Source organism: Canis aureus, chromosome 17 (genome assembly GCF_053574225.1).
Source record: "Canis aureus isolate CA01 chromosome 17, VMU_Caureus_v.1.0, whole genome shotgun sequence".
Classification (NCBI taxonomy): domain Eukaryota; kingdom Metazoa; phylum Chordata; class Mammalia; order Carnivora; family Canidae; genus Canis; species Canis aureus.
In genome coordinates this window covers 43,727,549-43,752,123 of record NC_135627.1, presented here as the reverse complement: position 1 = coordinate 43,752,123, position 24,575 = coordinate 43,727,549, and the positions used below count along the sequence as shown (strand labels likewise).

At 34.7% G+C, this 24,575-nt stretch overlaps 1 long non-coding RNA gene across 1 annotated transcript in view; it reads right to left on the bottom strand.

Moving 5' to 3' along the window:
• LOC144287549 (uncharacterized) overlaps nucleotides 1–24,575 on the bottom strand; it is a 70,258-nt gene that overhangs the window by 8,404 nt on the left and 37,279 nt on the right. Inside the window, exon 3 of the long non-coding RNA XR_013355332.1 lies at nucleotides 3,014–3,138. This is a non-coding gene — a long non-coding RNA (uncharacterized LOC144287549). The remainder of the gene's footprint in view (nucleotides 1–3,013; nucleotides 3,139–24,575) is intronic.

Below are 24,575 nucleotides of genomic sequence, written 5' to 3'. Positions count from 1 at the left end.
CTTACAGCCAGTGTTACTACCATGGGTTTTGTAGCTTGAGGCAACTAAGAGTCACAGCCAAAATGTGATAACTTTTAATATAAAATAAGACCTTTAAGATTTTAGGATTTTTTAATAGGATTAAAAAGCCAATGTGTCAGTCTCTGAATTTAACTTCTCCCCATCAACTGATAATTTTTGTCACACGTCTGTGAAAGAAATGATAATGAGGACATACTGAAAGTGTACATCGAAGCATGGGATTAAAAAAATTGGAAGACTTTTCAAAGTGTGAAGATAATAAAAATATACACTTTAAATCAATATTCCAGTATCTCCAAAGTCTCCTTATACCTAATGACATGCTTTTTAAATTAGTATCTGAAATTAGAGCTGAAAGTAGTCTTTAGTGACTATTTTCTTCATAACTCATGGATACAAATTGACCCCCAAAACTAAGAAAGTCTAGCGGAGCTGCAAATGACATGCTACTTACCATTCTTGACAACATATAATTTTGAGGTAAGATTTCTAGCATGGTAACAGATGAATAAAGGTGTGATTATAGATCCTACGCTTTAAGCAAGCTCTTACTGGGTATACATATCTTGGAGAATATTTTACACATCATTTTTGCACTGTTCAAAAATAATTATGAATAATTTTAATATATGTTCTTGTATATTTACTGTTAATATTGCAAATAACTAAAATTGATGATCTGCATGCACACTAACTTTTGACTATTATTGAAATGTTAAAATTGTAAGACACAATGGGAGTATCTAATCAAAAAAAATATTTGAAATGCAAATATGATAGGGCACTTTAGTAACTCACTGAGAAATAAAGATGTTTCACAATAAATTAAATTATTTTATATTTTTTCCTTCAAGATATTGATTCAGCTTTGAAGCATGCATCCTGTTATCCTGTAGAAATATGGCTGTAAAGACAAATCCTCGTGCTGGAACAGGGACTCTAAGTAGGGGCTATAAAATAAGTGGTAAATTTCACTTAGCACATTTGGATCTAGAAATAGTCTTAATATTCTACTATACAGAAGACATTTCACTCATAATCACTAAAATAATGGTTTCTGTCATGGTATATGAGACACAATTCATAAGATGTGAAAGCAGTACTCAGCACTAACTGTAAACCTATTATGAAAGTCTTGTCCTGGAGCCTACAGCTTATGAAGTCATGCTCTTGTCTCCTTCCAGTCTTATGCTACCCCATATGATGAGGCACTTAAAGGCCAGAGTAAACCATAATTCAGATCCTTCCTCTGTCCCAGCAGCCCCAAGCAAGTAGAGTGAACTGGAACATTGAATTTCCCAACCAAATAATCTTGAGCCTAATTCAAGGGGAGGACCTTCTGTCCTCCTGAAGGTCTGCTAATGTTGAGTCATTAACTCAAAGGCAACTCTGGTGGGGATAGGGGTGGATCTTGGATATGTGTATGAGTTCCTTTGTAGTGCAGAACAGACTGGAAAAGAGAAGAGAAGAGGGATGACAAAGCACATGGATCCAGAGAAATGAGAGCCAGAAGCATAGGCCTACTATTCCCACATCATTCAATCCCAGCACAGAAATCCAAGGATTCTGAGATTTTGCATATTCAAAATTGACCTACCAGCTTATTCATGCTGTATTTCTACATTAGGGAGGACAGACTTTTTTTAAATGATTTTTTTAGCTTGATTAATAATTTTCAAATGCTTAGAAATATACAATGTGAGCCTTTGTTTATTATCAGGTATACTTCTTGTCCATAAAAATGAAGACCTCAGAGTATTCAGACTTCATGCATGGGAGCTGATTTGCCTCAGAGTGCAAAATTGGAAGATGTCAAACCTTCATAAGGCTTAGCCTGGAAACTGACACAGCATAACTTCTGCTATATCCTATTGAGTCAGGCAGGTCACAGGCCAGTGCTGATGAGAAGGGATTACACTAATCCCTGAGTCATGGTTCACTGGACATCACTAAAACCTCTCAGAACATACTTAGAAAGATTAACTGGCATATTAAGTATTAGATCAGAAATTAATATAGTCAAAACTTAAGGCATAATGATAGTTAGGAACCTGCTACAACTTTTCAATTGTGAGGTAAAAAGTATGAATGAGGAGGAAGATTTCACTGCACTCTGTTAGAAACCATCAGGTAGTGGAACAAAGTTGAGTTTGCTGGCTTTTTGCGACAGGAAGAATGTCCTTAGTGAGAAGTCATGCAGCATTTCAGTAAGAGATTATTAGGTAAGACTAGGATTTGACCTTGTGTAATGTGATTTGGGGGGAGCTTACCTATGGATTCAATGTTGTTGGGAGCCAGAGTAATTTTGGGATTTGTATCTAAGGATTTGTATCTAAGTTAGTTTCCTGGGGCTGCTGTAGCAAAGTTTGACAAGCTGGAAGGTTTAAAACAACATAAATGTATTTTTTCACCATTCTGGAGACTAGAAGTTGAAAATTAAGGTGTGCACAAGACCATCAACCTCTGAGACTCTAGCTAGAATCCTTCACTGCCCCTTAGCTTCTGATGGTGGCTTTTAGTCTTTGTTTCGTAGCTGTGTCACTAGTCTCTTCTTCTGCCCTCACATAGAATTAACCAGCATTTCCTCTTTCAAGGAGGACCCAACCTTACTCTAATATGACTTCATCGCTATTGAACAAATGATACCCATGATGACCCTATCTGCAGTTAAGATCACTTTCTGAGGTACTAGAGAAGGATCTCAACATATTTTTTGGTCCATAATTCAACCTGTAACTGTATTCTAATCATTGTTATCTAAATGGTGAAATAATAAAGCAAGGTGAAAGTAGCAATTTAGGAAAGAAGCAGAAGTCATTCATATTAGCCAAGATCGGGGGAGGTGGGTGGGGGCGTTTGGTCATTTTTGTGGTTTGCACAATGAGTATGTTTTGTTTCTCAGTGTATAGATATGATAATGGAGTGGTCTTGTTTTTGTTTAGTTCCATCACAGCTACAGACTGGCCTTGTTCCATAAAATTACTATACTCACCATGAGAACCCTGTGGCCTGGCTGGGGCGGATGGGCTGGCTTCTAGCAACATGAAGGCCAGTTGGTAGTGCCAGGTCAGCTCCCAGCTGGCGGGGACTACTTTGCTCTTTGTTGCAGTTCTGGGACTAAAAAAAATAAAATAAAGTAGAGAGTCATCAACACTTCTAAGCTATTTGAAAGCAGAAAGTAAGAAAAAGGAAAAGAACCAATTACTCATATACTAAATAGAGATGTAAAGGATTAGGACTGGAGTTTAGGCAAAGAAGGTTTTTTACTATTAGAGTTGGTGGGCCACTGGAATATTTATATGGGAATGTGATTAAGGAGTTAGAAATGTGATATGGAGCTCTGGACTGTTTTAAGAAGAGATGGATTCACTGTAAGAGATTATATGGGAAGACAAGATGGAACTTTGGATACCTATAATTAGGTTTTGGGAGAAATAATGTAAGGCAACTAAGAGCATAGTTAGAGCTATTCCATATGGCTATAGGACTTCAACAAATGGGAATATATTCCATAGGATAGGTAGACAAACCCTTATAGTAAAAGTAGAATAGTACTTAGAGATACATTGAAAGAAAACAAGGTGCTTTATTAAAAAGTTCATTCTCTAATAGAAATTTTAAAAGAACACCAAAATTCCTGCCTTTTGGTAAAGTTTCCAGACTGGGCTTTATGAAGCCAGGTCCCTTCTGATCCTGAGTCCACGATTCTATTAGAGGTGATGTAAACTGGTGGTGAGGTAGAGGAGATAAGTTGGACACTGATGGAGAGGTGGTTTACTGAAGCAAAATACTAAATCTTTGACCAGATGTTCTTAATTAGTACATGCAAGAATTTTTTTAGGGGTGCCTGGCTGCTTCAGCCACAAGACCCTACAATTCTTTTTTTTTTTAAACTTTTATTTATTTATTCATAGGAGACACAGAAAGATAGAGGCAGAGACACAGGCAGATGGAGAAACAGGCTCCATGCAGGGAATCCAACATGGGACTTGATCCCGGGTGTCCAGGATCATGCCCTGGGCTAAAGGCAGATGCTCAACCGCTGAGCCACCCAGGTGTCCTGAGCCTACGACTCTTAATCTCTGGGTCATGAGTTCAAGCCCCATGCTGGGTACAGAGATTACTTAAAGAAAAAAAAAAAAACTTAAAAATTAAAAAAAAATTAAAGCAAAGAAGGGCACTCGATAAAGAGTGATAATGTAAGAAATGAGGAAGAGAGTTGAACAATATCTCTGAGTCGGGATAAAGGAATCAAAATTGCAGCGTTTCAAGTTACAATTGGCATAACAATTGGCATCCCTTTAAGAAAAGAGTTTAGAAACAGTATGTGGAAGCTTTTCTTTTCACAGATGATTTTTGTCTTGTTTGTAACAAAGCCAGAGTGTATAGGAACTTGGTAAGTGAAGATGCTTTCACACGGTAGGCCAAGTGTCCTCAGTATAGCATGAGAGGAGGACCTCTGCTGACATAAAAGGATCTGGAAGTGTTGAGGTGTTTGAAGCTTGGGGAATAAAACCATGGAAACACTGAAAATATGGGGGAGGGTAGGAGATAAAGAACATCAAAATAATACCGGTTCCTAAGACTATCCAGGCAGGATAGTGCTTTTCTCTAAGTTTCAATGTGTAGAAGCTGACAAGGTGAATTTCGAAGTGATGTAGATTTTTAATTGGCATAGATGAAGTTCAAAAATAAATAAGTACAAGTGGAAAATTACTGGAAAGTGTTGCTCATATCATCCTTACAAAGGAGGAGCCAGGTGGAGCCTGAAAGCAAGTGAGCATGTTAAAGTGCTGTGAGAGAGCGGCAGTTCAGTGGTATGAGGTTATTGGCAATATTTCAGGAAGTTGTAATCTGCTTGGTAGCAGTAGTCTAAAATAACCATTTTTTTAAATTAAGAGGGTTAACTTAATGTTTATTGAAAATAGTTCTTATACTTAATAACATACTGAAAAAGCTCAGATAATTAATTGCCTTACATAGAAAAGAATAATTTACACTTGAGACGATATTTCAAGTACTTAGTATAACTTATTAAAATGGTTTTAATCAGGAATAATGCCAATTCAATTAGGAGAATAAAATAGTCTTTGCGGTAACAGGCCAAAAATCAAGTTTAGTAATGAATAAAGAATATCAGCAATAATGCCTCTATTTGCTAAAACAAAATGGAACCAAATCATTAATCTTCATTTATATTCTAGTTTAATAAAATGGCAACTATATATATGGTAAATAATTGAATAAAATAATTGAATACAAATGTTTGGTTTTATTCTCTGGAGGATTACGCATGGAAGTGGAGAAAATATGTAGAGATTGTGCAAAACCCCAAAGCATATGTCAGAAGAAAATTACTTTAATTTTTTGAAGAACAGATATGGTACAGTAGATGCATGGTCAATTAAATTTGATGGAATTGTATTGGTCAGCTTCGTGTGGTAGGAACACAGGGCATTTGGGATTAATCCTATACAGATTCTGTTTCTTTTACTAACTAGCTGTGTAACCTTGGGTGTCTATTGGCCTTTCTGCGATTCAGTGCCTCTTCCTCTTTGTAAAATGGTAACGATATTTATCTCTTAAAATTGTTGAAAAGATTAAATTGTTTCATGCAATCGGTATGTAAAAATTTCCAAGTATGGCATCCTTCACATAGTGGATAATAAAAAATGTTATCCTTCGTTTCTCACATTTGTCCACTCTACTTAATTTTTCCCCCTTTCAGAGAGCAAGTGTTATGTAGGAGACAGAGTCTGTAGAGCTCCATTGCTCCATGGTGGCATGATCCACATTGCTCTCCTTGTAAGTACAACTCCTTGGGGACAGTGAAATGAGAATGTTGGCACATTTAGTCAAGGAGGAAGAAGAGAGGAAAAATGAGATTAAAATGAATCTTTGCAGATAATTATTTTTAAATGGAAGATTTATTATTATTTTTAAATGGAAACTAATGAAATTTATTATGATATCAAATAATCCTTTGGGTTTGGAGGGTTTGTCTTTGTTGTCTTTTGGTTGACATACAAAGAATACTCAACATACATTAAAGTCAGCACCAGGTGTGTTTGCTTGGTCTCTAACATCAAAGCTACTACCAGAAAAAAACTGGCTGGTTATGTGTTTTTAAATCTATGGTCCCTTTAGGGGGTGCTTTTCTCAGAACAGTGAGATGACTGCTTGAGTGGGTTTATTCTAAAGCCAGCATTCTTAACTCCTCCTGAAGGTAACTAATTGTCAAACTCTTCAAAACTTGAAGGAGGCCCATAGATTCAGACGGTATGCAATCATGTCAGAAGTCCTCTAAACTAGCTCTAACATGTGTTTCAGAGAGATAATCACTTGATGATCCTGGTAGCAGACTGGCGAAAATACAAGGGAAGAGAAAAAATTCCACCAGCACAGACATTTCTCTCATTCCTCGGTCCATAATGTGGTACACGTTTGGAATCAGGATATCAGAAATTGAAGAATATATTTAACTTATGTTTTTTTAAAAAAATGAAGTGTTACCAATGCAATTGCTGTCTTCATTGCTGTTCAAATAGATGTTGTTTTTTAAAATTTTATATTATTTTTAAGATTTTATTTATTTATTCATGAGAGACCCCGAGAGGCAGAGACATAGGCAGAGGGAGAAGCAGGCTCTGTGTGGGGATCCCAGTGCAGAACTCAATCCCAGACCCCACGATCATGACCTGAGCTGAAGGCAGATGCTCAACCACTGAGCCACCCAGGTGCCCCAGATGTTGTTTATTTTTAACAAAATGTAACATAATTTCCTAGAATTCTGGCATTTATCTTAGATAGATGTACTTTCAAGAAATGTGTTTTCAATGTTTTTTATTAGTATTATGAATAATATAATATAAATTTTTTAATAGTTTTGGTTAACTAGGAACAGCTTTTTCTAGCTATCTAGCTAACAACCACAAAACAAAAATGAACAGAGAATTTATTTGGTTTCAAGTAGTCATAACTACTGCTATGTTCAAAAGCATCAATTTGAAATTATTTCATAAATAATTTTTGGTTGAAATGAGTGAAGAGATATCTTAAGCAACTTTACATAACAAAAATTATGGGTTTCAAGTCTATAATATTTGCTTATCTTGTTAAACTGTCCTCTTTTGAATTGATATAAACTGTCAATTTCCCTTGATAAGTTCAAATGTGCAGAAAGTACTTTCCCAGGCCAGATTGCCTTTAGACCATCTCCTTCTGTGAACTGGGAACTGTGAATTGATCTCTGGCTTAGTCCTGAGCCCACTCCACATTCCTGTTTCTGATCACCATTTTCTTCAAGCCTGTTTATTACAAAGTTCCTAATTACCAAAAAAGAGAGAGGGTGGGCTCTCAGAGTTATCCTCCCACCAGCAGATGAGGCTTTCTGTTCTCTCTTATTCTAAAACTTCCAACAGAATAAGAAAATAAAGCTTCATTTTAGGAGAATTTGGAAATTTGGAGAATCAGATAGATGCGGAAACCTTAGGGGTATTTTTACATCAATTGGATGTTACCATTAATAGCCCTCATCCAGATAATTGAGAACTGTGGAATTTGTTCAATAGGCACCAATGGTGTGCTTGGAATAATACATAATTTTTAAGGCTTTTTAATCACAAATATTATATTGATTAAGTTTTGTGCGTATTGCATCAAAACTAGTTATTTAGTATATAGCTAAATTATAGTTTTTGTTTTCACATGTTGTAATGTCTTTGTATCACTACTATTATTTATGGGGCAAGGATAAGATTGATGTTTTAAAGTTAGAAACTTTACTATAAATTAAATTATCTCTACCTGATATCCACTTTCTTCCTTTTCCCAACTATCAAGTGTAAGAGTAACTTGTATACTTCTATAGTTATACCAATCCTGTTTTACTTTGTCTTCCCCACTTGCATGTAAGATTCTTGAGTAAGGGAAATGTCCTTTTGTATCTTTATATCTTTAGTAACTAGAACAGTCACAAATTTTTGACTGGTACATAATTTTATTGGTGTGTTTACTAAGTAGATAATTCATGAAAGAATGGAATTATTTAGGAGGTTTTCTATTAAATCAAATATAAAAAAATAAACTGATGATTCTTTCAATCATTTAGTTACTATTTTAAGGTCCCTGATACACCTTATTTTGTGAGTGTTCTTGAATGAAAATACAGTGCTGGAGCAGCCTGGGTGGCTCAGCGGTTTAGAGCCACATTTGGCCAAGGGTGTGATCCTGGAGGCCCGGGATTGAGTCCCACGTGTCGGTCTCCCTGTATGGAGCCAGCTTCTCCCTCTGCCTGTGTCTCTACCTCTCTCTCTCTGTTTCTCATGAATAAATAAATAAAGTCTTTAAAAATAATACTGTGCTAGTAAACATACTTTATTTTTCATTTTATTTGCATTTTATATTTACCTTTTACCAATTTCTGAAGTTCAAACTACTTGATTTTTTTTTTAAAGTTAGCCATCTGCTGTTCAAGCTCATTTAACATTGCAAAGTGTCAGAATTCAATCAGAGATCTGCAAATTAAGCAATGGTAACCAATTACTTGAATTAAGTGAGAAGTGAGAATGCATCATTTACTCTTAGACCTCCATTAGATCTTGGCCTTCTGTTTCTAATAGAGTGGGAAGGTTGTATAAAAATGCTGAAGATGGAGGAGGAAGAGTCAAATACTGCAGTTATTCATAGAAACAACTTACTAATTGAGAATAAAAAACACTGACCCTTCTGTCTCTGTCTCTTTCTATGTGCCTCTTTCTCTCTCATCTCTCTCCTCTCAACTCTAGACTACCTGTTACCTTCCTCCAGAAGTAGACTTTAAGATCCCGTTGGATATAGTAAATTGTTATATTTGCACTGGTAAGAAAATTAGCATCAAGAAGAATTTAATCATCTTCAATTCATATGCACATGACTTCATTTCACATATCATTTTGTATACTTTGGGTCTCTAAATATTGTAAATCATATGTATCACCTAAGATATTGGCAAAGGATGTTGTCTCCCACCTGGACTTGTGAGTTAGATTCTGATTGCTTATGTAAAAACTTACCATGAATTTAGGGGCTTGAAGAACACAAAAATTTTATCTTGTATTTCTGGAGGTCAGAAGTCTAAAATCAAGGGAACAGCATTGCTGTATTCCTTCTGGAAGCTTCAGGGGAAAATCTTTCTTAGCTCTTTACAGAATTTGTATGGATTGACTGAATTGGCTTGTGGCCCTTCTTTCATATGCAAAAACCTCTGGACTCTGATACTCTTGTTTCTCTTTCGCAGGATGCTTGTAATTACATTTCAATTATCAGGACAATCAGGATAATCTCTCCATCTCAGGATCCTTGACTGGATTACATCTGCAGGATCTTATATACCATGTAGGGTAACATGTTCATAGGTTCTGGGGCTTAGGGCATGAATATCTTTAGGAGGCCATTATCCAGACTACCACATTATGGTCTTAAATGTTACATAAAAGATATAGTAGAAAATGAACTCTTCTGTTAGGATATCCATATAATAGGATTACTCAAGAATAGAAATGACCATATATTATATGGTTATATGACACTTGACAATATGGTCTCCATTTTAATACCCCTGCAAACTAATTGCATATCTTATGCTTAAATAATTCCACCAATAAGTTTGTAATGAGCTAAAACATGTCTGCTGGGAAGTTATGTTCATCATGCCTTAGTATACAAAGACTTGGAATTTAATACTAATTTACTAAATCTATAGTGTTAGAAAATTTTATAAGCCTCTATAAGCCCTCTACCTTACTTTCTCATTTTTAAAGTGTAGATAATTATACATAACTTATAATTTAAAAGAAGAAAATTATAAAAATTCAAAAGTTAAATTATTTGTTATTAATATTAAAATAATTCTCATGCTCAACTTCATTTCCATTTCCCTTATGAGAGCAGGGTAATCACCTCCTATAGGAACTGGCAAGAAAAGTAAGATGGGACAATTTTTATTCCTTCAGTTTCACTAAAAACATGATATCGATTTTTGCAGTTAAATTTAGAATTTCCTAATTAAAAACTAACTTTCTACAGAGTTAAAATTGATATGAAAAGTTAATACTCTACTAACCAAATATTTTATCTAAGGAGATTACAGAAAAAAAGAAATAGAAGAAAAAGCTGATGGAATGAACTAATAAAAATTAAGGCAAAATCAATGATACTGAAAATAGGAAAAAATTGGAAAAAAAGCCCCACAAAGTCAATATATGGTTCTTTGAAAAGATCAACACATTTTGTAGCATCTAGCCAGGCTAACCAAGAAAAAAAGAGAAAATATCATGAATGAAATAGAGGATCATCAATTTTTTTTTAAAGATTTATTTATTTATTTATTCATGAGAGAGACAGAGACAGAGAGACAGAGACAGAGAGACAGAGACACAGGCAGAGGGAGAAGCCGGCTCCATGCAGAAAGCCCGACGTAGGACTCAATCCCGGGTCTCCAGGATTACACCCTGGGCTGAAGGCGGCGCTAAACCGCTGAGCCACCCAGGCTGCCCCAAGGATCATCAATGTTATAACAGAACATTAAAAGGATAATAAAGGAGTATTACAACCAATATTATGCCCACAACTTTGATTATTTAGATAAAATGGACCAATTTTTAGAAGAGGCAAACTAGCAAAAATTATAGAAGGAGAGATAGATACTATTAATGTACCTGTATCAATTAAAGGATATAAGTCACTAATTAATAACTATCTGAAAGAGAACTTATAGGGCCCAAAATGATTTTACTCTTGAATTCTACCAAGTATTTAAGGAATAAGTGATACCAATTTAACAATAACTTCCAGAAAACAGAAACAGAGGGAAAATTCCGAGAAGCCAGGATTACCCTAATACCAAAATCAGATAAACCCAGTACAACAAAGGTAAATGACAGATCAATATCTTTAATTAACAGGTTTAAAAATCCTCAACAAAATATCAGTAAATAAAATCCTTAATATATATAAATTTTATTTTTTCAAGATTTTTTTTTTTTTTTTTTTTTGTTCATGAAAGACACACACACACACACAGAGGCAGAGACACAGGCAGAGGGAGAAGCAGGCTCCATGCAGGGAGCCCGACGTGGGACTCGATCCCAGGTCTCCAGGATCACAACCTGGGCAGAAGGTGCCGCTAAACCGCTGAGCCGGCCAGGCGGCCCTATATAAATTTTATACACAGTGATCACTGTGATTTATTCCAGGTATATAAGGATGGTTCAGTATTTGAGAATCAATCAGTGTAGTCTCCCACATCAACAGACTAAAGAAAAGTCGTATGATAACATCAATGGATGGAAATAGAAGCGTTTTATAAGATTCAACAATAATCCAGATAAAAGCTCTTAGCAAGCTAAGAAACAGGAGCATAACTTCATTTTGATAAAAAAATTATAAAATACACAGCTAACATATTTTGAGAAATTGGATACCTTACCAAGATAGGGAAAATGGGAAGCATTTCCTCTTACCTCACTCCTACTCAAAACATCATACTAGCAAGCCCTGGCTCATGCAATAGGAAAAAAAGAAAATAAAATGTGTTCAGATTATGGAGAAATAAAACTCTCCATGCAGAAAACTCCTAAAAACCAACAAAATCTCCTCACACTGAAAAGTTACTACAAAAAGATTGTAAAATGCAAGGCAAGTTACAAAGGGCCGTGGCTGTCATATATAGCAGCAATGAACTTTCAGAACTTGAAATTAAACATTATTTGCAATTGCTCTCAGAAAAATTCTGCACTTAGCTATTAGGACTAACAAAATATTTATAGGGTTTCTCCAGAGAACTACAAAATACTAATGAAAAAAAAAAAATCAAAGCAGATCTGAATTAATGGAAAGCTAGTCCATTCTCATGGATTGGAAAGGTCAACATTGTTAAAGTATCAATTCTTCCCAACTTAATTTCAACCTTGTTTTTTTTTTTTATTTTTTTTTTATTTTTTTATTTTTTCCAGAGGGACTGGTTCTTTATTTCAAAAAGACACTTGTCAAATTTCACTATCAAAACAGTTTGCACTATTGTTTTCTTTCTCCCAATCGGCACCCAAAGAGAGGCCACCAAAGGAAGAGTGCATTTTATGCCAATAAGCTGCAGGATGCACACCTAACAGACCTCACAGAAACCTCACCTAAAAGGAGAGTTGAGGAGGGAAAGAAACTTTTAAAAGATCAGCACACTGTCAGCCCACAGACTGTAGAGAGTTCTCAGCCAGACAGGGGTGGTCAATGTGCCCCAAACCTAAAGAAGCAAAGCTTCAAAATAATATAAAATTTAAAAACAGTTCTGTACATAAGCTATTCAAGATTTCTCCAGCACTAACTGATACAAAGCACAATGAAAAAAAAAAATGAAAAAAAAAAAAAAGCACAATGAAATGGCACTTTTAGAGGCAGCAGCTTTGGACCCAGAAAAGGGTGATGAGATGAGTTTGCTTCATGTCAAATCCTTGAGTTATTCTTGCAAAAGAGTCTATCACTTTGGCAACATACAAGGAAGTCTTTATTTCCCGCAGATTGATACTTTTCTTGCCTCAATCAGCTTTTGTTTCTTTGCATAAACTTCCATGTATTCACCAAGAATTACCATTTCTAGGGGCGCGTGGGTGGCTCAGTTGAGCGTCTGACTCTTGGTTTCTGCTCAGATAGTGATCTCAGGATCATTGGATCAAATCCCAGGGCGGTGTCATACTGAGCACAGAGTCTGCTTAAGATTGTCTCTCCTGGGATCCCTGGTGGCACAGCGGTTTGGCGCCTGCCTTTGGCCCAGGGCGCGATCCTGGAGACCGGGGATCGAATCCCACGTCTGGCTCCTGGTGCATGGAGCCTGCTTCTCCCTCTGCCTATGTCTCTGCCTCTCTCTCTCTCTCTGTGACTATCATAAATATATTAAAAAAAAAAAAAATCCTCTCTCCTTCTGCCCCTCCCCACTGTGTTCTCTCTCTTTCTGAAAAAAAGAGATCATTTCTAAATTCCACATAAAAGTGAAATCATGTAGTGTCTGTCTTTTTCTGTCTGTATTTCACTTAGGGTAACACCCTCTATGTCTATGCAGGTTGTCACAATGGTAAGATTTCCTTCTTTTTTGGTGTAATGTATAGGATTGTTGAATCACTAAGTTGACAGTTGAAACTAATACAACATTATATGTCAACTACACTTCAATTTAAAAAGAAAACAAAAGGAGTTACCATTTCTACATAAAATTCTTGAGCCTGGAGCTCATCCTACCCTCAAACATATATAGAATTATGAGTAATTATAGCAGATTAGGGAATCCTTCAGAAGAGTAGGTGATGGTGGTAGGGAAGGGATCGGCTAAACCTCTATAGCTCAAGACAGACATAGATTCTTTCAGTTAAGTGTCCTGTGAAGTCATTTCACCATCATGTTCTTCAGACTTTTCACTAGTTATCTTATTTCTTAGATTAGAAAAGAAAAGCAGGGCTGTCCGGGTGGCTCAGCGGTTTAGCGCTGCCTTCGGCCCGGGGCCTGATGCTGGAGACCCAGGATCGAGTCCCACGTTGGGCTCCCTGCATGGAGCCTGCTTCTCCCTCTGCCTGTGTCTCTACCTCTCTCTCTCTCTCTCTCTCTCTCTCATGAATAAATAAGTAAAATATTTAAAAATTTATATATAAGAAAAATAAAAGGATATAAGCACATTCCACGAAGAAAATGATTCTTGGGGTGGTTATGACTTAATAAATCTTTAAAATACAAACAATAGTTCAATAGCCTTATAATTAGCAATTTGAATTCCTTCCTTCCTCTGGAATCAACAGGAACCATTATTGTGCACAATACTGATTGGTCTCTTCCTGACCATCTTCAGAGATGACATGAATAAAAATAAAGCCGATTTACTACCCAGTAGCTGCTACCTGATTAACAAGAAAGTCTCTAAAACTTTTATTTTAGTTAGAATAATAAGTTGTCTCTGTGAGCCTTCCTTATCCATCTTCTTCTGTAGTAAAACAAAAAATGATAGCCTGGACTACTAGCTCTATTATTACTGTTTTCATTATTATTACCAGGGCAAAGTTTAATCAATTATTTATAGCAAAATGTCATAGTAATTCTTAAAAGACAGCTACAGTGACCTCTGAGTTTGCATTTTTGAAGGTTTGAATGTTGCAGTTTGTTTAGATTTTTTTTTAATTTTTAACACCCAGATAAACTATGACAGAGGAGGATGAAAAATTCCATATTTCTTTTATAGATGCAGTATTTCTACTAATAAAGTATTTTTTTGCATTAGATTTACTGGAAGCATATTGCATTATTCATTTGTATTGACTGTGAGCTACCACTTGTAAATTATCTTTCTGGATGCACTTGTTTACATAAGTTCCTCTCAGTTTAAAATAAACAGTTGATATTTTGCACCAAACTGCAGGACAGATATTTATCCATATTAAATTTATTTAAAATCAGTTCATCATCCTACCTAGTAGTCTTTGGGTTTTTGTCATGTAAGGTGACAATTATTCTTCTCTGTGTTTAACAGTCCAAAAATCAGATGAAAATGTCTTTATGCATCAGATTAAAATATTAAGCAAAATAAGACTGAAGAAAAGATGCTGTACCACAAAATTAGGTAATATTTACCTATATTATAATCTTAGGCTCCACATCTTTATATCTACAAACATTATCATAAACTTCCTGACAGAATTTTGTTAAAATCTGGATACTTTATCAAATTTCTATCAACTACTAGAGTAGTATTTAAAAATAAAATACATGAGGGATGCTTGGGTGGCTCACTGGTTTGGCGCCTGCCTTCGGCCCAGGGCATGATCCCAGAGTCCTGGGAGAGAGTCCCACATCAGGCTCCCTGCATGGAGCCCGCTTTCTCCCTCTGCCTGTGGCTCTGCCTCTCTCTCTCTCTCTCTCTGTGTCTCTCATGAATAAATAAATAAAAGCTTTAAAAATAAATAAATAAATAAATAAATAAATAAATAAATAAATAAAATCTACTATGCCTCTCCATATGTAGAAGATACTTTGTCATGCTTTATTTTTGTTTATTCATTAAAATCAATTCAAAAATTTTCCTAACACAAATACCACAAATTGTAGTTAATTGTAGTATTAATGTGAAGGAGAAAAATTTTCTCATACATATATTTATGTCTCAATAGTCCTTATATTACCTAACTATAAAGGATCTCACCTCTGGCAGGCAGAATTTGGCTCCATGGTCTTCACTGCCTGTTATTATGTTTATAAATATGTTCTGCTATATGCAAAATGAAGTTTGCAGATAAAATTAAATTCATTGACCAGTTGACTAAGATTAGGGCATTATCTTGGATTATATGAAGAAAGCCTAATATAATTGTATGTACTCTTAAAGTGTAGAATTTTCTCTGGCTGGATACAAGAAAGTATGACAGAAGGGGAGGTCAGACATTGAAAGCATGAAGATTTGATACCCTTTTGATAGTTTAAACATGGAGGAGCCCAGGAACCTCAGTCCCACAACCACAAGGAACTGAATCCTGCAAACCATCTGTATAAGTGTGGAAATGGAATTTTCCTTTAATCATCTAGGTAAGAGTCCTGCAGGGCCAATACCTTTATTTCAGTTTTGTGAAACCTATTCTGTGTTGGGCCTCTGACCTACAAAATCTGTGAGATAATGCATTTGATAATTTAAACATTATGTAATTTTGCTAATTTGTTTCAGCAGTAGAAAATTAATGCATCCCCTGATTATCAAATAGAGGTTTTGTTTCTGAATTATATACCTTATTTTGCAGTTTTTTAACTCTTCCAAAATAATAAATGAACCTATAAATATTTCTGAAAGTGGAATATTTCACCATAAAATGGTTTAAACAAAAAAATTTAAGTATATATATTTTAATATTAGCCAGAGAACTACATTTTGACACTGCTTTAATATTATTTATTTTCCAAATAACCAACTTTAAACCTTTGATTTGATGTATTAGACTCCTCTCTAATGGTATTTTGGACACCTCTTTGACACTTGAATTTACTGCCATGTTCAGAATTTTACATTTATTTAATCAAATATATAGCTCCTCTATTTTTGAAAGCATTAAAAGTAGTAAAAGAAGTGGGAAATAGGTAGGCTACTAAAAAGGTTATTTATTAGTCATAACCAGCAATCCTTAGTTGTGTTAGTGTATTCTGCTCCTTTTATTATTTATATCATTTTGAAAATCTTTCGAATTCTATAAGACTATGATATGTTTATTTTATAGAATAAAATAACTTTACCTGTATCTTTTCTTGAACACTACTTGAGAATTTGATGCTATTTTTAAAATTTCTTCTCACCTAACTATAACAAAAACAAAGTTAATAAACTATCGGGATGCCTGGGTGGCTCAGCAGTTGAGCGTCTGCTTTTGGCTCAGGGAGTGATCCTGGAGTCCTGGGATCGAGTCCTGCATCGGGTTCCCTGCATGGAGCCTGCTTCTCTCTCTGCCAATGTCTCTGCCTCTCTCTCTCTCTGTGTCTCTCATGAATAAATAAAATTTAAAAAAATAATAATAATTAGTAAATATTGATATATAAGCATTAATTTATTCATGTAATCAAGCAATGATTGTTGTCATTTTTAAATACTAGCTTAGTCTGTTATTTTAAAAGTCTGGTAAAGTTTTGTTTTATTATTTAGAAATAAACCTCTGATTTAACATATAATAGAGTATTGATATTGGTAATGAATTTGTAAATAAGTTCAATTACATAGGAATTTTTATAAGTAAAAATTATATTTAAAAAATTATTTGTGTTACAAAAAATATATACCTTAAATCCACAGCAATGTGATTTTAACTATTTCTTCGCTTACTATCCATACTTATTTAGAATAGAATAGACAGCAACATTTTTCTCTCACCTTTAATAAGCAAAAATTCTACTTTTATGCAATGATTTAGAAGGAGTTTACATTTTCCAACGTACATGTTCAATGTTACTATTGTTTTTTGAGGAAACAAAGAGAAGGAGCAAGCACATTTTTAAAAAGATTTTATTTTAAAATGATCTCTACACCCAATGTGGGGCTCAAACTTCCTACCCTGTAATCCAGTCACATGCTCTAGGGACTGAGCCGGCCAGGCACCCCTGGGAGCAAACATAGTTTTGATTAGTTGCATAAATCTTCTCATTGAACCTAAAGGTAATTCTCTCCAATGTGTGCCATTCTTTATTCTCGTTTAAAAAAAAAAAAAAAAGACTGCTCTGAAGTTCAGAAGATTTAGGTCACACATTTGAATCATATCATTGGGATGATTAGGAGCCAGCCAGTCTTTAGAAACTAAAGTGTATCTGATTACAAAGATTGTGTTATTTGTACCACAGCAAAATGCTTCCAAATTCTCTAGATTGCCACCAAATTTTCTAATTTGTTTCATTCCAGACCAACATCTGTTTACTATTATTGAATGTAGAATTTTAGGATTTTATAGCATAAATTCTTACTTAGTTTTGGAGCCCTTGCAGAATGGTTACCATATAATCAATGATAAATTACTGTTTAAGATGTTTAAGAATGTGTATATAATAAGATTTCTTCTCTTTCTTGAAAGCCTATAATTTGAGTGTAGAGGGAAGTTTCAGCTTTGGTGATCACACATAACTAGGAACTCTCTAAGATCTTTCCACTCTGAAACAGTCTATATACTTTCTGACTTATAAGGGGAAAGAAAAGGACTCCTTATGAACTACCACTCGTATAGAAAGATATCAACAGTAGAAGAGCTGATTTGAATTGTGGGCAACAAGGAGAAACAAGTATCCTGGAGACAAAAGCACTAAAACAGCATATAAAATCCTAGGGATAAGACATATTGTTTTACTTGAATTTATCCTAGAAATAAGAGGAGGATTAAATAGTAGAAAAGAATCTTTAAATGGCAGTTACTTCATTACTTTAAAGGAGAAAAGCTGTAAGATAGCCTTCGTCAATGAGATATTATTTCATAAAATTAAATTACCATTCATGATTTTTAAAAAATACTTTTGTTAAGAGTAGAATATAGTGGTTCAGAGACAGGCCAACATTCCACTAATCAAATATACTAAAATATATATATATATACTAAAAATAGTAAATCTATAATAATTTTAAATAAATAACAAATAAATTTTAAAAAATAATAAGTAATAAAAAGTAAACTATTATCTTTAAAGCTGTGGAACCAACCTGGACCAGAGTGCATACAATTCTGGAAAGAGGAGAAACTTTAATAGATTATGTGAGAATTTGAAGGCCTCAATGGTGGTATCTAACCAACCCTGGTTCAGGCTGAAGTCTGGGAATTTAGTCCAGACACAGGCAAAGGGTTACTGCTTGGATGGAGAACTTTTGTCAAACCATGGAGTGGAATGACAAAACCAGGTATCTGAGGGGTTTCCACTTGGCTAGTTTTCCCCTCAATATAGATGCTAAATTTTATATCTATGCCAGACAAGGGACTTGAGAACTAAACCAAAGACCTTAGAAAATCAGGGTTTTTCTCTTGAATAGACAAGTGTTTATTCAAGAGAGAGTCTCAAAGATTATATATAAGAAAAAAGCTTTTGAGACAGTGACACTGAACATCCTTTTTTGCTCTTTTTCAAGAAGTTTGCCTATTTTGGTGGATTTGGAGTTTGGCTGGGAACTAGGCCCAGAGGAGAGAAAACTGGGTAAGATTTTAGGTACTGTTAGGGTTTGAAATCTAAGAAATAGTGAAATGGATTATAAGGGAAAGGAGGGGAACTGAGTGGGAAAAATTAGAGAAGGAGACAAACCTTGAGAAACTCCTAACTCTGGGAAACAAACAAAGGGTTGTGGAAGGGGAGGTGGGTGGGGGGGATGGGGGTAACTGGGTGAAGGGCACTGAGGAGGGCACTTCATGGGATGAGTACTAGGTGTGATATTATATGTTGGCAAATTGAATTGAAATTTTAAAAAAAGAGAAAACTATGAAACATCAAACTAGGGACTTGAAGATTCTCAAAAGCACAGATTGAAAACATTTGCCATATTTTAAAGCTATGTCAGTCTAAGCCAAAACTTCTAAAAAGCAATGTAATATTTTCACTCTCTTGTGACACTTCTGTGACATGCCAGGATCACAAGGAACAAAAATATAGAGGACTACATATTAGATACAAGGACAGAGTAAAGAGGTAGTCTCGCTTTTACTGAAACTGCAACCCAGGTTGACCTCAGCTTTGGGATTGTCTCTAGTATATCTGCTTAGCAAAGAGTAAACCTTCACTGGTTGAAGATATTAGCTGGACTCTCTAGATTTTTTTGAAAATGTGAAGCTGCTTATTCAAAACCACTTGTTATAAAAATAGACATGGCTATGTAAGAGAAAGAATACACGATAAAGGCAATAAATAACTATGTTGTTTAACAGCAGATTGAGCACAGGCATTAGCATCAGTGAAATGGATAATGGGTCATTAAAAATATCTAAGCTGAATCAGATTCCCTTAAATGAGGGGAAAGGCAAGAAATATGATGATCAACCCTCTATGTCTGTTATAATCTGAACAATAAAACAAGAAAAATAGAAACAAAATTTCTAAAAAAGGAAGTAAAACTATCATCTTTAGATTACTGGTGATAGAAAACACCAAAGAACTCCACGAAGAATTTAATAGGACAGTTTTAAAAGTCAACATAAAAATAATGTACTATTTACCAGTGAAGACATAAAAACAAGCTTTAAAACTTCCCCTACTTATTTGAGCAATATACTTAGGAATAAGTAAAAAAAAAAGTGAAGTCTAATTATTAGGAATTTATACAACTTTTCTGTAAAGAGTTAAAGAAGACAGAAATCATCAAAAGATATTGTATATCCATGAATTGGAAGAATTAATTTTGTAAGAATAATAGTTTTCCACACTTATTCTGTGGATATAATCCAATTCCAATCAAATTGTCCAAAGAATTTTCATGGACCCTACAAAGCCAATGGTACACATTTTTAATGATAAGAGCCAATCCTTTCCATCTGTTCTTTAAGTTTAATCACTCTGAGATTCATAAAAAGCTAGATTTTTTTTATTGTAAAAAGTAACATGTGAAATATTAATATTCTGCACTTCCAATTATGTTTTGGGGGGACATAGAGTATATTGATAACAAGTATGAGGTTTTGAAGCTTTTGATTATATGTTTGAAATTGAAGTTTAACCTGGTACTGAATATAATATCTTTTAAATCTGATTGCATTCATAATGGATGATCAAAATTGGGAAAGGATACATTTTTGTTGGTAGTTTGATTAAATTCTGCGAAATCACTGATTTTATGTTTCTATATACTTTTATTTGTTTTCCTTGTACTTTTAGAGCCACTTCATGAATTCAATTGAGATTTTTCTCTTCTAGTAACAATATGTTACTTTCAACAGCACCGTGTTAGCTTGATAAAATCATGTGCATCTAGATTTCAAGTGTATTAGCATTTCATGTGTTGGGTGCTTATATTTAAAGCCAGATCACTTTAATTGTTAACCAATTACAATTCATCTCTCAAATATTGTCTGTATTCAGTAGTAAAGACAGAAAATAAATGAGGTCAAACTGAAAAACTTAGGAAATCTAATTGAGATCTTTTCCTTGAGCCAATTCCAAATTAATGTTCTCTCAACCTTTCATAATTAAAATGTAATATTGTGTGGAGCAGTGCAATTAAACAGCAAAGCAGATGGTGGCAGAGGGGATAAAAATTAATCCTTAGCCACTTGTTGAGTCATAGGCTGTAGCTTCAATTTTAAAGAAGCATTATTGTAAAGTACCTAATTCACTAATGGAAATTCTCCAAGTTCCCAAAGTCAATCAAGAATTGAAAGTTTATGTTATCTTACCTATAAAATTTAGTGCAGTCTATCATGATGAGCACTGAGTAATGTGTAGAATTTTTGAATCATAATGTACGCCTGAAACTAACAGAACACTGTATGTTAATTATACTTGAATTTAAAAATATAGAAATTTAGTGCAATCTAGGAAATATCATAATGAATGTTCATACATTTTTTTAAAGATTTTGTTTATTTATTTGGCAGAGAGAGCACAAGGAGAAGGAGCGACAGGCAGAGGGAGGGAGAGAAGCTGACTCCTCGCAGAATAGGGAGCCTAATGTGATGTGGCCTGGATCCTAGGACTTGGGGATCACGAACTGAGCTGAATGGAGACGCTTAACTGACTGAGCCACCCAGGCACCCCTGAGTGTTCATAAATTATATCTCCTATAGCCATGTGGCTACCATCATAGACTAGCCAAGGAACACTTTTTTTTTTTTTAGTTCTCTTAAGTGAATACCCATTCAATTACACAGAATTTCTCGATCTTGACACTTTTATCATTTCTTTCTTAGATTTTGATTTGTCAATCATATTATAATACTACATTGTTGTGAGGGCTAGCCTGCACATTGTAAAAGCTGCTTAGTGGCATCCTCGGTTTCTATCCACTAGATGCTATAAGCAACCCCCAGCTCAAAATGCAACAAACATGTCTCTAGATGCTGCCAAATGTTCCCTGAAGGACAAACTTACCTCCAATAGGAAGCCACTCACCAATACCATAAAGTTGAAGTTTTTTTAGGATAATGTCAATGCCTATGATAACTTCATCTCTTTTATTATCATTTCTTTCTTAGATTTTTGCTCTATGAACACTAATCCTTCTCTGTGTTTCTGCATACACTCTGTGATTTCTAGCCTCTATGTGATTGCTTCTGTTTTCCTGCCTTCTAATCCTTTTGTGGCCACTTCATCTAACAATGTGACAAGCGTCTTTTAGAACTTGATTAAAAAATATCCTCTCAAAGTTTTTCCTAATGCACAAAAGACGGACTAAATGCTTTGCTTTGGGCCTTCTTTCCTGCCTTGGTCTGTCTCTGACTTTGTACTCACTGCATTGCATGCATGTCTGAGCAGAGAAGCATAATTCAGACCCTTTAACCCAAGCATCTAGCTCCACACAAACTTTGGATGTTATTCAAATAAAGAACTGTAGGAGTAAACTGGAAAGATGCTTTGCCAGCAATATTAACTTTAATGTTAAACTATGATCTACCTATTTATCTATCATCTACTTTCTATCTCCCTGTCCGTGTCTATCCATCCATGCATCCATTGACTCATCCATCCAACCATCTATCTACCTATCCATCTATCTATATTTTTCTGAATGTAATTGCCCCAGTTACAGAGCTTGGTGGTAATGCTATACACCCATATATTGATGCACTCATGCACACATTCATGCATTCACGCATACCATCCCATCCATCAAGTCATGGGGCAGGGCTCTGGGCTCCTGTGAGTATATGCACTCCCCCACCAGTATCCCATTGCCCTAAGGAATGCAATATTAAATAACAAATTAAAAATACCATGATAGGTAAGGAAAGGGCCTCAGAAAAAGGAAAAGAGTTTTTTCCTGTTTTTCTTTTTTAACAAGGTTCACTACATTTTATTTTGTTTTTTTTTTAATTTTTATTTATTTATGATAAGCACACAGTGAGAGAGAGAGAGAGAGAGAGAGAGAGAGAGAGAGGCAGAGACATAGGCAGAGGGAGAAGCAGGCTCCATGCACCGGGAGCCCGACGTGGGATTCGATCCCGGGTCTCCAGGATCGCGCCCTGGGCCAAAGGCAGGCGCCAAACCGCTGCGCCACCCAGGGATCCCCACTACATTTTATTTTGAACTGAACCCCACAAATTACGTAGGTGGACCTCTTCCAGATGTATGACAGTTTCATTTCTCTTCAATTAGAAAAATCAGAATATAATCACCGCTTAGGTTGTAACTATTTTTAATTAATTTTTGGTACCATTAACATGCTTATGTAAGTGTTTGAACTTTAAACCCAGTCTTTGAAGATTATATATGAACAGATATCAGCATCATAGTTCATGATCTTTTGTGACCCAATATTGAGTTTTAAATTTTAATAGTTAGCATCTAAATGGAACGAACTACATTTGCATGCATCAACATAAATGTTTCAATAAGAAAACTCCTGGTTTAAGATGTAACTTTTAGATTTTTATAACTCAGTCTAATTTATATACTCCCTGTTTTACTTGCCGGTACTGCCAAATTTCAATTTGTGAAAACACTAATTTTTATTAACAAGTCTCAAAATGTGACATAAAATTAGGATATGTAGTCTTATAACTGCTGAGTAGCTAGTAAGATCACATGAAATTAGTATCACTACATACAAATGTTAGGCTTAGAAATAAATGAAAATGTCAAAAAGTACTTTTTCTTAACTTTTTTGATAACATGAATATTTTAAAAAGTACTTTTTCTTAACTTTTTTGATAACATGATTATTTTACATTTTATTAGTTCTCATTAAGACTTTTCCTATTAAAATCTTACATTAGTTTTGTATTTGGGAAGCCTATTATGTAAACAAAATCAGATAGATGATAGAGACTAAAACTTCTTTTCTCACTTCAACTATATTAAAGTTACAGCATGTAGTATTTGTCCTATGACTGGCTTATTTCTTTAGCATAGTATCTTCCAGATTCATCTATGTTTTCACATGTGGCAGGATTTCCTTCCTTTTAAAGGCTGAATAATATTCTATTATACATTTATGCCATACGTTCTTTATTCATCTATCAGTGGACATCTGGGTTGTTTCCATATCTTACCTATTGCAGGGAGCAATGGGTATGAAGTTTCACTTATGCAAAATGAATAAGTTCTAGAGATCTCCTTACAACATTGTGCCAATAGTTAACAACAACATATTATACACTTAAAAATTTAAGAGGGTAAGGATACTTAGGTGACTCAGTTGAGTAAACATCTGTCTTCAGGTCAGATCATGATTCCAGAGTCCTGAGATCAAGCCCTGCATCAGGCTCCCTGCTCAGCGGAGTGTCTGCTTCTCCCTCTGCATTTACTCCCCCTCAAATAAATAAATAAAATCTTTTAAAAAGTAAAAAATAAAAATTGAAGAGTGTAGGTCTGATATTAAGCGTTCTTACCATAATAAAAATCAATCAATAAGAATAGCAATAGTTTGAATGTTATTTTTCTCAGTAACTGCTAATCTCTGATAAATGCATTGCTCTGAAATCTGCTTTGTTGGACTCTAATGTCTGACACTCCAATTGCCCCTCCCCCTCTTTGTTAGTTTTCTATAATTTTCTTCATACCTTTAGTTTTAATCTAGTTGTGTATTAATACATAAAATCTGTTTATTGTGGCAACATAGTTGGCTTGTCTATTATATTTACAACATGAATATTTTGTATATGTTTTAAGTATTTCAATTTCTAAAAATAAATTTGTGTTATTTGGGGGTTTCTGTGAGTTACTTCATTTCTTCCTAATAAATATCTTCTTTTCACACTTCTGTTAGTCCTATCTCAATAGGATGCATTAAAAAAAAATAGGATGCATTTGTTTGGATCGTTCAATGCAATTTCCACTTTTTCAAGGCTAACCTTTACATTAGTTGAATTCTTTGTAGACATAAGTTTAGATATAAGCAT